Raw genomic sequence first — 6,289 nt, forward strand, 5'->3', positions numbered from 1 at the left:
GACTCTTTATTTTTTATTATGCTTTTGGATCTCATAACACTGTATGTGTGTGTGTGTGTGTATGTATTTTACATATGCATCTTTTACTCACAAAATCACTATTGAAAACTTTTTACTAAATGGTACATATTTTAAACAACAAGATGCATGACTTTGGAGAAGAAGCTCTCAATAAGTATTAATCATCATCACCATCATTATCAACAGTAACAACCTTCTCCACAGAGGTAGAAACAATGCCTAAATGACTAACCCAATATCGCAGCTGGCCAGTGTAAGAGGACACAGATCTGGGCCATTTGATTTCAAGGCTGGTATTTTGGCTACTACCTCATGCTATGGATGTGGAAGCCATAAACACATTCCGAAATCATTTTTCCCATCTTTTATTCTCTTGGTAAAACTTTTATAATACCATGTAGGATGCATTAGAAAACAGACTTTGAAATTAACTGAAACTCAGCTCCTAAAGGTAATATTATTTCTCAAGTGATATAATGTGTAGACAAATGAGAGTAAGGTCTAAATAATATTATTTAATTGAGAGATTACTTATATAAAATGTTCTAGAAACTTTGGGGATATTCAATGTAGAAAGTCACTTGATTGTTCTGAGTCAAATAAGGCACTGCATGAAAATTCTCTAAGCACTAGAAAATACAAGTATGCTACATTGTTATAATCAACATGTCATTTTCTAAATTATAATTGTTTAATACTAGGACAATAATGACCTATTAATAAATATTTGATGAATGAATGAATGTGATATGTTCATAATAGCTTTTACTACATGTTATGTTTAATAGTATATAAATATGTAAACAATTAAAATACAAGGTGATAAAATAGTCTTTTACAGGGAATTTAATATCTAACCTATAATTGCTCTATATTAAATGAACTATAAATTTATTTTTCATTAGAGTATATAATAGAGGCTATTTTCATTTCATTGAATATATTTATGTTGTTACTTTTTAAGTATTTACACTATGGTTAATGTGTATATATTACATTAATATTTATAGTAATGTAATTTCAGATCAACAGAATAATAAACAATGTAATAGTCTTAATCTAAGATAGATGTTTGGATTTTTACTGGAATTTCTAGTGCTAATAGACTTCCTTGACTTCAACTATAGGAAAGCACTTTCAGAAATACACACTTCTTAGTATAATCTTTTTTCTTCCACATTGCATTATGTTAGAAATAAAAATTGAAATTTTCTATGGCTGAAAGAAAAAAAAGAGAGCAAATACATTGCAAACTGATTAAAAAGGGTCACTTAAATCATTTTTCATACTAAAATATCTCATCATTTTTATAGGTAAAATAAGTAGAATCTCTAGACATCTATTATGAAAAAATGAATATTAAAAGTAAAATACAAGATAAAATTTCTGAAAATGAATTATATACCATTTTAGAATAAAATCATGCAATTTATAAGGAAGGCTTTATGAAGGAGATGTTTATTCAGGAAATATTGAGTGAATTTAATTGCAGATAACACTCTGTCTGATTCTTTCCTGGCCGTTCAGACGCCCAGGAAAATTTCAGTGTAGCCTGCACTTTCTAAACCCTCACTGTCATCACATGGTCTGCCCAAAGCAAGGATGAGATCCCTGAACCATAAGTGACAAAACCTCACTATTGACTTTGTTTGCCTTTGAGATCTCCAGGGCCCACAGAAGGCAATGGTGAGAAATTCTGGCTGTTACTCCCACTCTGTGAGAATGCCTCCAGGGGACACAGTTTTCCTTCCATAGGAAAAAAAATCAAAGAGCAATGTTAGATTTTGGGGGAGGGGTCGTGCCAAAGTGGAAGGAAATAAAGAACTGTTTTGAGTGGGAGTTCAGGCTCTCACTTCAACCACTGATTTCTGATCTGGAAAATAATGTTGTACCTTTATTCCTTAAGAAAAACAAGCATGCATCTCCAGAGAAGATGCATATAGTCACAGACACTTATATATGTGACTAATTATAAATACTTACATATTTAAACGTTACTTGGGTCATCCTACTACAGCTATAAACCTATGGAGAACTTCCTTCCAAAAGCTCATGTAAGTCTAATTTCCATCTCTTTCCTAAAGATTTAGGACCAATTTTTTTTGCACTGGGAAAGTTAAAAATCAGCTATTGTTTACAAATAGACAGTTTTTACATTATCTCTCCTCTTTCCTCTCTTTTTTCTTTCAAAGCTGGGTAGTGAAACATCAATATTAATAAAATTAATATTAATGAAATAAACACTGTGAAGGTTAGTAGTTATCCTAAATGCACATTTCTACCTGGGAGTCTCGCCAATTGTAACGGACAATGCCCAAGCTCACTGACAGCATGTGTCTCTTCATCCTAGACAGTATACAAGACTCAACTCTCAGAGTCTTTGCAGATATGTGGAACCTATTGGCCAATGGAGTATTGTAGAATTGATGTACCTGTCTCCGGATCTGACCTCTAAACACTCTCATTCTATGCTCCATGTTCTTTTTCTTTATATGTTATCCAACCAGGTACAGAAGATTCCACTGAGAAATTCAAGACTTTAGGAGAAATAATATGAAAGAGGCCTGGGCCCCTGTATAGCAGTATGCTTTTTACTCCAATGCTCTGAACATTGAGAGGAGCAAGAAATAAATATTTACTGTGTTAAACCAAGATTTCTAAGTAGTACAGAAATTCAGACAGAACCAGTTTCTAGAGTTGAAGTCTCTTCTCCACCTTAGAAAAAACAAATTCAGATATATAAAAGTCTGAGACTTGCAAACAAAATATGACCTTTCTCCCTATGTTATCTAGATATGGACTGTGAGAGATCTATGCAGTTCTTCAAAAAGTTCTCTTGAAGTCCAAAGTCATTTATTACCAGCAATACAGAAAATATTATTTTCCAAACCTAGAAATAGGACACATAATTAGATAAGAATTCTAACTTCCCGTGTTATCACTTATTATTTATAATTATTTTCAGTAAATATCTTTTGAATCCTGATATATGCTAGGCACTATAGTAAGTTGTAGCAGATACCATGAATTCTAGACTCCAGCACCTAGCACAGTATTCTACAAACAGTAGGCACTCAAATAATTTAGTGATATGAAACAGACAATTTAAATTACAGAAAATTAAATTGGTATGACATGTAAACCCAGGTGGTGCTTCCCATTGCCCTTGACATAAAAAGAACACCCTGGAATGAGAAATACAAGAAAAGTTTCCTATAGCCAGTATTCTGGACATATTTAGTCAGCTCTGATCCACTCTGCTATGAGTGCTCTCCTATGATGTGAGACATTTTCTGTTATTGAGTGACACCAGAGATAAGCAATCAGCAATATATGTCTTGTCTTGTTTTTCCCTCTCTGATTAACCATCGGATATTTATATACATATATACACACACCCAACATATATACACACACCCATACACTAACATATATGATTAACTATAAAGTAATTGATTTAAGTTCCCTGAGGTATTTCACATTCTGAGATTAACACAGTGAACTTATATATCATACTTATTCTGGCTTTGAAAGAAATATTGATAGAAAAGTTCTAAAATTTATGAACTTATTAAGTTCTAAACTTCAGTTTTATTATTACAAAAAAATTCATTACAAAATATGTAAGGCTGAAAATGTCTGGAAAAGTTTTCATTTTTAGATGAAGAGACTATCTAAATAATATTTTACTGCCTTTAGATGACAAGAAGACAACAATTATCAAACTCTTGAGGGTATCAGAATGTATTCTAAGCAAAGCTCACCAATAAGAAGGTGCTACTGTATTCCAGTTTAATAGGATAATTTTAAATCCTAATTTCCATCCTTTAAAAAAGGCATCAATTCTTTGCAAAAACACTTCATCCAATGTAATTCAGAGTATTTATAAAGTCTTTAGCGGAAACTAGCAAAGACAACTAGGTGTTTGGATATTTTTCCTTCAAAAAAGTATATGTACATGTACATATTGATATAGATATCACTTAAAGTATTAAATGTAGGGAAACAGAGTTTATAATTTAATTTATTTTTATGTTTCTTTTGTGTCTCTAAAATAATTTGAAACATTGCCTACTTCACACTAAATTTAAGTACTGTATAATATTTTTTTTTAATAATGGGTGGGAATAATCACAGTAAATATTAACTTAGACATACAGGTGCAAACATCACTGCAACCTTTTCCCATCATCTCATCACTCTACAAAACACACAGATGCTCAGCAATGTTTGTAGTTACTGCCATGAGGCATTTTTGTAGCTTCAAGAGTGCCTTCAGGTCTATCTGTAGGAAGTCTTTGATTGCCAAAAGCAGTTTCATCAACAGTGGAAATTAAAAGCGACCTTCAAGAGGCTTTTAGACATGAGTAGGCTTTCTGGGGCAGCTGTGTAGGAAAACTGCCTGAAAAAGATGAAGTATTCACCAGACACAGAGCTGAATAATTTACATGTGGTGAGTTCAATCTCCTTTTAAACTACTTTTCTCATTGCACATTGATTAAAATGTCATTAAAAATAACGAATGCCTAAATATATGAGTGTTCCCCAAATTATTTCAATGCCTATTAGCTTTAAAGATCAAATGATTTTCATAATAAGTGCCATGGTACACGACTCGGTTTCTTTTCTCGCCTCTTCTAGATGTTCATGTTATGCTAACTGAAGGTGTACCAATCTGACACCATGTGAACTGGCTGCTGAGAAAATTGGAGAATGAGAATTTGGCCATATGATGAACTAGGTCATAGTCCATCATTCATGTGTTTCTCTAGTGAGTCTTCATCTGACCCAAAGAATGATGTAAACTTTTCTATTGTGTATCAAATGTTGAATTGACCATTCAGGAAAAGCCCCATATGTCATAATTTTGTTATTCTGTGAATTAGTTTTCAATCTCTGTGTGATCCATCTTTAAATACTTTGTCAACAAACAAAGTGCTATTTTGAATTGTTTTCTTTTTCTCTCCCCAGAAAACCATCCTTCAGACAATTCAGACAAAGAATGCTGGCATAATTTGGCTCAGCTATAGTGTTTCTCTGCTTCTCTCTAGTCCCAGGACTTTCCATTAGTGTTCACTTAGAAAATGAAGATGATCCATTAGCTTTATTTTCTAATGAGGTGCATGCAATGGTACTCTGTCTAAAGTAAATGTCTCTAAGTGCGGGATTCCTTCTAGTTCAGTACCACCATCCTGGGTTGCCAAAAATTTAAATTTGAAATGCTTTATCTAAGAAATGGAACTTGATTTCAGAATGGCCATATCTTTTAAGAAACTCAGCACATTTCTTCTTGCCCTTCTGGTTTAACAACCAGGAACATTTAAGGTAGTATCATCATCATCACCACCAAAACCAATAAAAGCAGAACCACAGTCAACACAAAAATGCTTGAGTAGATTCAGTGATTTTTTTTTAATGGACCTCAAGCACTTTTAATCAAGTCAGATAATTTCTATTGGTGTCTTAATAGAAATCTACATACATGTATTCAATTGCATATTCTGGGATGGAATAGACTCAAAATCAGTTACTGTAATCTTAGTAGAGTATTTCCTCTTAAAAACATTCATATTTCTTACATCAACCAAGAAGTAAAAATATTCACTTATATTTCAGTGAAAACTTAAAGTTTACTTATTATGAATATAATAAATGGAAACAAACAGATGTATTCTATGTTTTAAAGTAGAAAATTTATTCTTTACAATGATGTGTTTATTAAAAGTACCTTTTTACAAATATTAGGATTTTGTGAAATTAGTACTTCAAAATCATACAAGCACTTGGTACCAAAGTATAACCTGATCCTTGGTACCAAAGTATAAAAACCTAGCCAAATGTAAAAGGAAGACAGACTTAGTACTTCAAGGGCATAGGATTTTAAAATTAAAAGTTTTTAGTAAATTTCAGTAACATTGAGACAAGTGAGCTTAAAATATGTATGTTTTTACTTGTGAATGTATGTACATATATATCAGTAATTATTGATGTTTCAGATTTTCCAGATTATTTGTATGTATAATGTTGTTTAATTGGCCAAAATATTTTAAAGTTTGTATTATAATTTCCATTTCAAAGCTAAAAAAATACATGTTCAGTGATGTTCATAAACTACTCTAAATTCTAATAACTGGCTGCATTTGGACACAAAGTAGTCTTCAAGTGGGTGAAAGCTGTATTCTTTCTACAAACCTTGGTTTACTATGTAACTTAAAATCAACCAATCAAAATGCTACATAGTGTTTTTTATTTTTGTTTTTGCAACTTA

This window comes from Marmota monax, unplaced genomic scaffold (genome assembly GCF_021218885.2).
Source record: "Marmota monax isolate L192 unplaced genomic scaffold, Marmota_monax_Labrador192_F-V1.1 WCK01_AAM20220418_F8-fsc00099, whole genome shotgun sequence".
NCBI classification, from domain to species: domain Eukaryota; kingdom Metazoa; phylum Chordata; class Mammalia; order Rodentia; family Sciuridae; genus Marmota; species Marmota monax.